Here is a 9,963-nt window from a genome sequence, read left to right on the forward strand (position 1 = left end):
TAAGTCCAGCTGTTAATAATACCCGTCACATCTATGATGTAGGTTAAATGCCAGTTTCATAGCAACAAGGCAATAAGAGCTGTTTAAAAATCATGAGTACCAAAAGACAGCTGCTGCAGCAAAGGATAACTTGATTCATCTCTCACTGTCATCAAAATACAGGCCAATGTCCAAGTGCTGGGTGAAATTCCAAAACAATGCCCATAGCAGCCTGATGATTATTTCAATTTCTAACCGACAAAATCCAGCATGCAAATTCCTTAGTTGCCAGCTCGGCCCAATCAAACTTTAAATTGACCTTAACAAAAGTATTGGGCAAATGCACCTCAGATTCATTCACTTTGTGTAGCTGACTCCAGGGATAAATTTGTCCCATTATGTCTGTACTACAAGTACATTTTTGCATATACTAAAGGGCTGGGAAATGGCAGATCATATGAACCAGATGACAAGACCTGGTTACAAAAATATGGGGGATAATGAAGATTCCTATTGTAGATTAAAGGTTGACTAGAGTATGAGAAGTATTTTTTTTCCTGATGTAGGTATCAGAAGCATTATTGAGAACTTGACAGTGTATATGTTTTGAATAATAACTTTTAGAAAACTTATAATGTTGCTTCAAGGTACTGTATTGACAGCTTTGGAGAATGAAGAGAACTATACAGTCACTCACAGAACACGTAGGCAGCAGCAACGCAAACTCTCCTCCCCCTCTCTGATCAGCGTGCCTCAACTGTGTATTAAGGGAATTGTAAAAGGATAAATTCTGTCCCCATGCTCAATCCACCAGCGGAAGTTTCAGCCAGTGCCCATTCTGTTCCTGTTTGTTGCAACGTAGATATTTGTCTGCTAGGTGCTGAAGAGAGATCACCAACTCTTTTCACACACCCCACTGACCAGCTACTAGACAGCAGTGACTTTCAGTCATTACTGATTTGGTCCACAATTGAACTGGTAAGAGGGTCAGGTCCTGAAGTCCCTTCTTGGAGGTTACTCAGGTAAAGCTCGATCAGACCTCATCAGAGGTTCTATGAACTGAGTAGGACCTGCAGGAGGTGACCCTTACTTGCTAAGAATTTTGAAAGGGGCACTGTTTTTCTATTATATAAGTTCAGCAGCAGTAACTCCATTGAAGTCAATGGACTTTCAGTGATGTAAAACCGGAGTACATGAAATCAGAATCAGGCCCTAAGATTTTAGGCAGCTACTTGGGGTTAAATCCTGTCCATGCTGAAGTCCGTGGCAAAATTCCCATTGACTTCAGTGGAAACAGCATTCCATCCTAGAAGAAGAGAACAAAACAAAACTAAAAACTAAAACACATTAGGGAATGTATAATTTAATAAATAATGACCTTTGGCAGCAGATACACTAAACCACAGGGGACCCATTACTTGGATTCCACAGAAATGATAGTGCCCAGGCTTCCAAATTCTAGACTAAGGGCAGATGTTAGTTACACCAACTCCTCTGGAGTTTCTGGCCATGTGTCACACCAGATTTATGCCAGTGTTATTTCCAGATAAATCAGTGCATCTGTAGCAGTGTAAAACTAGGATAGTGGTGTAGAGAATCAGTCCCTTTATGCTTCCACACCACAAGTATAGGTGTCAAACAAGTGATACTTCCTTCCAATGAATTTTTAACTCCAAGGCGTGTAAGATGGTGCCTGAGTTCAATCAGGTTAACTGGCCAGTTTCTCTCAAAGAGAACATGAGGTAGACATTTGTTTTCCTGTAGAAAAGGGGGAGAGGAGGAAAAACAGAAGAACGATGGAGTGGGTTATTGCAGGGATGATGGCGTCTTCGTTTTGTACAACACTACACACCCCGTGAATAGTAATAATTCATATGCTATCAACATAGACATGTTATCCTGTAGCAATCATTGCAACAGAACTTGGTAAAACTGTTCGAAGCAAAGGTTAGAGGCACTCCACAAAGACACTCAGACAGGGCTCAAATACTTATTAACTATACACGCTTTCAAAAGCCTAAAGTAAAAGTAGCCAAAGGATTTCTGAATGGGGACTCGCATAATGATCACTGATTGAGATTCTGGATTGCAACTGTCTCAGGGACTGCTTTACAACTCTAGCTCATTGACTCATCTTACTGCACCAGGCTGCTTGAAGGGCATGCCAACTATTTGAGACCTTATTTGTGTGCTTGTTAGAAGGCCTATCCTACACTGCCTCTTGAGCCCTATTTAACTTTTCAGAGGTTTCAGGCAATAAAATGGACATCCAGTCTCCATATGCAATGCCAATGATGGCAGAAAAAAGCACTACAGACCTTTTGAAAAACTGGGGTTGCAAAATATGTTAAGAGCCTGTTTTAGAGGCTGTCATCTGGTTTGGCAGACTGGGCAACTTTGGAAGAGCTGCATTCAGACTAATATGGCCCTTTTACAGCCAGATTATCTACAAAACCGCTGGCATCTATCTTTGCTGCATTCCAGGCTTTGGGAATCAGAATACAGACTTCCCTCTGCCAACCAGCATCACGGTAGCTGTCCAGCAATTCTTCTGTGTGTTGGTATGGGGAGCTCATAGTGAAATGTAGAGAACAATACTGCTCCAACAGCCACCACATGGCTTCAGTTAGGTAGGAATTTTGGTTAGCTGGATTTTGGTGAATTGGGGTTTTTTCAGTGTTATACATTAACCATCAAAATTCTGTTCAAATCATAATTCAACAAAACCGTGCCACCCAGGACTTCAGGTTTCTCACTATGCTGCATTGCAGAGTCACTCAGATCTTATTAGTAGCAAGAGGATAGAACCCAAATCCTCCTACTCCAAAATCTCAGGACTCTACCATAAGATTTAAAAGGACAGTCTCTCTTGGATGCAAGCTGTTTAGGTCAAGGACTGTCTCTGTTCTGTGTTGTAAAGCACCTAGTACAGTGGGGTCCTGATCCATGATGGGATTCTAGGCAATATTGCAATACAAAGAAATAATAATAGCTCTTAGCAAGATAAGGCTGATGACACACATTTGAGAAACTCTGCTTCCATCCAGCAGGGAGTGGTGGTACATATGCATTCTAGCCACAGATTACAATATTTAAAGGGATCCCACCATAGCATGGGGGAATGCCTCTCTTTGCAAGTATTTCTGCAAGCGTCACATACTTCATATATTTCTCGTCCTCTTTTTATTGCTTTTTAATTCTATGAAAACAGAATTGTTTTCCTTAGGAACATATTACATGTTTCATGCACCCCTAGAAATCCAATTGACTTCAGTGTTAAACAATTGTATGTGCAAGGAATAGTCCTAGGAATTGAGGGTCTGATCCTATTTCCATTGACATCAATGGCAAAACTCCCATTGACTTCCATAGCAGCAGGCCTTCAAAATGAGGGAAGACAAATAAAATATACATATTGGCTCATAAAGAGAAGTTGCTCTAAGTAAGTTGTTTCTCCATGAAACATCAACATTTGTTGGTTTTTGTGTGTCAGACTTAGTTACCGCAAAACCTGGAAATTCAGACTTCAGGGTTTCCATGGTAGCTACTCAGGTCTGGTCAATCCCACAGTGTTATTTTAACATTGATTTGCTGGATTAAAATCCCTTGGTTTGTTCTTTCAAACAGTAGTTTCATTAAAGGCGTCAGTCTAAATGGAGTCATTATGGCTCTTCCATTGAGATCATACCATCTCCATTAATGGAAGGCCATGAGGCAGTATTATTCAACTCTCATTGGGTCTCGCTGCAGTGCAACTCTTAACAGTTCTTTCATTGAGGTCAAATGAATGGAAGTACATGAGACAGCCCCATTATCTGTGGCACATTGATGAGACAGACTGTAACAGCAGCTCTATCTGTCAATGCATACCAAACAAATCCTTAATCTGTGGATCCCCAATGATGAGACATTCCAGTGTATTGTGCTAATGCACAGAGTTGTGGATCTGTGTATGGAGAATAATTCTCAAAGTATTACAAATCCTGAAGGATAATAGTAACTGCACTAACCACAGGCAGGGGGACTGGTTTTTTCTAACTTGCTCTATTGCTTTGAATGATGGGAGGGGAATCTACCTCCAAGCACTAAAACCACAGGATGAACTAACGGGCTACTAGATATAATTTTAAAAATCAAAATGATTTTCAAGCTACAGAAGCTCACTAATGGGTCTGAAACCACAACATTCTTCATTTTTAACTGTTTGTTATAAAATAAAATACAGTTGGATGTATTTCGCCCACCTCATCCCCCAAAAATGTAAAATTAAACTGAAAGGACAAGGAAAATATCTAACACCACTATTATTTCACAGTTTGGAATACCACATCACCATTTTGAAACTGAGGGCAGGTTTACACTTAAAACTTCTGCTGCTATAACAATGACAGTTAGGGATGGATCGATTGATTTTTTTTTTTTTTACATTACCATGCCACTAAAACCCTTAGCATAGACACAGTTTATACCAGCATAAAAGTGCGTAGGCTGGTAAAGCTTATTTCACTCAAGAAATCGATATAAGCTATACTTGCAAAAAGTACTTTTTTGCTGGTGACGCTAGGAAGGTTTGTCTGCGTAGCTATGCGTCTACTGCTTTATTGGGCTGGCGAACCTTTTCTTAAAGGAACCTTTTCTTAAAGGCCTTAAAGGAACAGCTTCAGCTACTTTAGGGCCCAAATGTGGGTTCTATTAAAAAAAAAAATCTAAACCCAACAGTCCTTGAGTTATCAAGTAAATTCTTCAATCACCCAAGGCGAGACTCCTCCCAAAGCCACCTCCCCCATAAATTAAAGGAACAGTTGTATGCCTTTTATTGTGCCCTGTGTTTTCTTGTACCATTAGCTTTCTATTCAATAGCTTTTTTAAAATCCTAGATGGCAAGCCCCTTACGTTGGGCCTGACTTCAATGGAACTATTAACAGTTCTTCTATCGAGGTTGTATGAATTCACATGTAACATGATTTATTTGTATCATCAACTTTAATAGAAAGTGCAGCAAAAAGCTCCACACTTTCACTGTGAGCTTTACTTTACTGTTCCAACTTATAGGCTAGCTGTAAGAAGCTAGCCTTAAATCTAAAGTATACTGTGTTTGTGCATAGGAGGTGCAAGGGCCTTTTCTGAGCAGGCTTCTCCTATAGTCCCTGGGGGCATTCTATCTGCCTCAGCACTCTGTAGGCAGAATGCCTCCAGCCACCCCTCGTTTGGTGCTACCAGTGCAAAAGCCAAATATAGCCGAGCAATATTATACAGCAGTATACAGCAATATTACTAAACCTTTAAGGGTCAAGTTTTCTGTGACAGTCACTGCCATGTACGTTGGCCAAACTGGACAGTCTCTACATAAAAGAATAAATGGACACAAATCAGACGTCAAGAATTATAACATTCAAAAACCAGTCGGAGAACACTTCAATCTCTTTGGTCACTTGATTACAGACCTAAAAGTGGCAATTCTTCAAAAAAACTTCAAAAACAGACTCCAACAAAAGACTGCTGAATTGGAATTAATTTACAAACTGGATACAATTAACTTAGGCTCCAATAAAGACTGGAAGTGGATGGGTCATTACACAAAGTAAAACTATTTCCCCATGTTTATTCCCTCCGACCCACACACACACTCTGTTCCTCAGAGGTTCTTGTCAACTGCTGGAAATGGCCCACCTTGATTATTACTACAAAAGGTTTTTTTCCCCCTCCCGCTCTCTTGCTAGTAATAGTTCACCTTACCTGATAACTCTTGTTACAGTGTGTATGGTAACACCCATTGTTTCATGTTCTCTGTGTATATAAATCTCCCCACTGTATTTTCCACTGAATGCATCCAATGAAGTGAGCTGTAGCTCACGAAAGCTTATGCTCAAATAAATTTTAGTCTCTAAAGTGCCACAAGTACTCCTTTTCTTTTTGTGGATAAAGACTAACACAGCTGCTACTCTGAAACCTGTGTATTTAGAGTTTACCTGAAAAGCTTCTAGTGAAAAGGATAAACTCATAACTAGAGACTAACAAAGGTGACTTCACGTTACCGGGCAAGAAGAATTTTTTCAGTATTTGTGTTTCTTTGTTTTACATTTTCTGTCAGTTTAACATTAATGAAAGATGATGGCTTGACAGCACTGGAGACTATTTCAGCTGCAACTCTCACCCTGCCATGGCTCAAACATGGGCTACAAAGTGTGACAAGGACCCAAGAAGAGAGACAAACAAATAATTCAGCAGGAAGTATAAAATGCTGCTGGATTCACTCCATTAATGTAAATAGATTCACTCCATTAATGTAAATGGCCCTTTCTGCAATCTCCATTTCATGATGCTTTATTTTGACATAAATAATTTTCATCAATAAATGAGGGGGCATTACATTCACTTTGGGTAGAAAGAACTTTGGGACTAAAATGGGCAATGTCCCTCAAAACGGGTAACTTTAGGTAGCATGCCTAAAACACTGCTCACAAACATCTCTCAGCTGTGTTGTGAGGGAACACCTATGGGGGTGAAAGAACAGTTCAGTCTCTGTGGTCCATTCATTCTTTGGTCTTAAATGAAAGGGCAAATTAGGTAGTGTCAATCACAAAGGTGTTTTTCTTTAAGTTGTGGACACCCTGTTCACTAGGAACTCCTCCATTACCTAAGAGTTTCATATATGCCATTAGGCAGCCAATATATTGGAAGAACTTTTGGTCACTATTAGGGAAAGTTGAAAATATTCCATCAAAACTGTTTTTTGACAGAAAATTGGGTTTTCAATTAAACAACATTGCAGGAACTTTCCCCAAAACAACAGAAAATTTAGATTTTTTCATAGAAAAAACGAACACCCCAAACTAGGGAGAGCAGATGAGCCTGGCCAATACGGAGTGGGAACCGAACTACAGCTCCAATGGGCACTGCAACAGCATTTCCAAATAGAAATATTTTGGTTTCGGTCAAAATTCTTCATTTTGCAAATTTCTGCTGAAAATGGAAATTTTTCTTTTGGGGGGGGGGGGGAAATATTTTTCAACCAGCTGTAGTCACTAGGAATCCAAGGTGGATTGTAACCAGTCACTGGAGCTAAAAGGTTCCATGTCTTCTATTAGCAATCTCCTGAGCCTTTCAGTCTCTTCTATTTGGCCAACTTAATTTTAGATTAAGTTGGCCTTAGTTCAGGAGTTGATTTTCAGAGGCATTGAGCTCCTGCCATTGACTCCCAGCTGAAGTTATGAATGATTGGCTCTTCTGAATATCTGGCCCTTTATCTCTTAAACAACAAACTATATATAAAATCCAGGTCATAGAATATCAGGGTTGGAAGGGACCTCAGGAGGTCATCTAATCCAACCCCCTGCTCAAAGCAGGACCAGTCCCCAACTAAATCATCCCAGCCAGGGCTTTGTCAAGCCTGACCTTAAAAACCTCAAAGGAAGGAGATTCCACCACCTCCCTAGGTCTATATGCTTAATGGGAGGACTATTATCCCATCAAGTCATTCGGTGAGTTAACATGTCTTTATGAATTAGCTTTTTTCAACCTACCAAATGCTGTGGAATAGATCATTATAAATTGCATCATTGTTATTTGAATTGCCTTGTAGTAAACATAACTCATCCCCTTCACTAAGGGGGTCTAACTAAGAGTCAAGGGCAGAGTTTTCACTAGCTTATAGCTATTGTACGCAAAGTTTTGTTTTCAAGTAACTGAGTTCTGTGGGTCAAATTCAAAGCTGATGTAAGTGGTAACTCCATTAGTTTCAATGATGTGGCAAATGCTTACACCATCTCAAAATTTGGTCCTGTATTTGCAGCAAAAGAAATGATAACACCAATTAATTTAATTTTCCCTCGTCTTGGACATGGTTGGACATTTGCTTCATTGGTTTGCGAGGCAGTCCTGTTCCCATGGGTTTGCTGCATTGCTCGAACTGGGAGAAGGGGCTTGTCAGGGCTTTCTCTTTTTTAGTTCTATGTATCTATGGGCAGCAATATACAGCTTAGGCCAAATTCAGATCTGGCATAAGCAGGTGCAACTACACTAATTTCAAAGGAGTTGCACTTGCTTATATCAGGTTTTAATTATGCCCGATATATGTGCTGTCTGCAGTGCTACATGTACACTGATGAGTCCCCCACACTCCACCCCACCCAATCAGCCTGACTAGTATGGGAGGATAAAGATTAAATGGTACCTGGATTCAGTAAGATCTCAACTTCTCATCTTCTGCCATGATACTTCCTCCCATGTCACCTCTCTGGGCCTCCGTTTTCCCCACCTGTAGCATGGGAATGATGCTATTTACTCTCCTTAGTCAGGTGTTTTAAGATCCATGCATAAAAAGTGCTGTATAATACTTAGCTCTAAGTATTATTTTTATTCCAATTCCCCAACACCTTATATTAAGGGTCCATTTTATAAATAGTTTATAAGGGGTTAATAAATGATTAATTGATGTTTTTAATACATGGTTAGTCAATTGTTAGAGGCCAACAGATCAATAGATTGTAACTATCTATAATAACTTTTCATGCCTTTAATATGCCTATGATATTCATTAATTATTAATCTTTTATAAACGGTTCATAAACGCACCCTTGATATAAAGTGTGAATGACTCAGGATTTCTTACTGACTCACCATAGTATCAGGCACCCCTTAGACATAAGGATTCTGCCTTAATCTGTCCTCTGCCCATCTGCAACAGCATTACAGAATTGGCTTTTCATTATCCATTTATGAGGATTTCTTAAACTAAACGCTAACAAAAAAGAGATGGGCTGTTATTGATGGGATACTCCTGGTGTGTGTCTTTCAAGGCCTGGATCCACAAAGGTACTTGGGCACCTAAGACCTGTTTTTAGGCATCACGGTGATCCACAAAACATCTGCTCAGCTGCCACCTAAGTTCCTGCAACTGGATAATTTTGCTCTTCTATAAAAAGAAAAGGAGTACCGGTGGCACCTTAGAGACTAACAAATTTATTAGAGCATAAGCTTTCGTGAGCTACAGCTCACTTCATCGGATGCATTTGGTGGAAAAAACAGAGGAGAGATTTATATACACACACACAGAGAACATGAAACAATGGGTTTATCATACACACTGTAAGGAGAGTGATCACTTAAGATAAGCCATCACCAGCAGCAGGGGGGGGAAAGGAGGAAAACCTTTCATGGTGACAAGCAAGGTAGGCTAATTCCAGCAGTTAACAAGAATATCAGAGGAACAGTGGGGGGTGGGGTGGGAGGGAGAAATACCATGGGGAAATAGTTTTACTTTGTGTAATGACTCATCCATTCCCAGTCTCTATTCAAGCCTAAGTTAATTGTATCCAGTTTGCAAATTAATTCCAATTCAGCAGTCTCTCGTTGGAGTCTGTTTTTGAAGCTTTTTTGTTGAAGTATAGCCACTCTTAGGTCTGTGATCGAGTGACCAGAGAGATTGAAGTGTTCTCCAACTGGTTTTTGAATGTTATAATTCTTGACGTCTGATTTGTGTCCATTCATTCTTTTACGTAGAGACTGTCCAGTTTGACCAATGTACATGGCAGAGGGGCATTGCTGGCACATGATGGCATATATCACATTGGTAGATGCGCAGGTGAACGAGCCTCTGATAGTGTGGCTGATGTGATTAGGCCCTATGATGGTATCCCCTGAATAGATATGTGGACAGAGTTGGCAACGGGCTTTGTTGCAAGGATAGGTTAGTGGTTCTGTTGTGTGGTGTGTGGTTGCTGGTGAGTATTTGCTTCAGATTGGGGGGCTGTCTATAAGCAAGGACTGGTCTGTCTCCCAAGATCTGTGAGAGTGATGGCTCGTCCTTCAGGATAGGTTGTAGATCCTTGATGATGCGTTGGAGAGGTTTTAGTTGGGGGCTGAAGGTGATGGCTAGTGGCGTTCTGTTGTTTTCTTTGTTGGGCCTGTCCTGTAGTAGGTGACTTCTGGGTACTCTTCTGGCTCTGTCAATCTGTTTCTTCACTTCAGCAGGTGGGTATTGTA

At 40.3% G+C, this 9,963-nt stretch overlaps 1 long non-coding RNA gene across 1 annotated transcript; it reads right to left on the reverse strand.

Annotated features, from left to right (window-relative positions):
* Window positions 1–1,514: 1,514 nt before the first annotated feature.
* On the reverse strand, window positions 1,515–8,893 carry LOC119858223. The gene is made up of 3 exons (XR_005293830.2): window positions 8,153–8,893; window positions 5,260–5,321; window positions 1,515–1,737 (listed from the first exon to the last, which is right to left on the reverse strand). It is a non-coding gene; the product is annotated as an uncharacterized LOC119858223 (long non-coding RNA).
* Between the last annotated feature and the right edge of the window lie 1,070 nt (window positions 8,894–9,963).

The sequence above is a fragment of the Dermochelys coriacea genome, chromosome 1 (assembly GCF_009764565.3).
Source record: "Dermochelys coriacea isolate rDerCor1 chromosome 1, rDerCor1.pri.v4, whole genome shotgun sequence".
Classification (NCBI taxonomy): Eukaryota; Metazoa; Chordata; order Testudines; family Dermochelyidae; genus Dermochelys; species Dermochelys coriacea.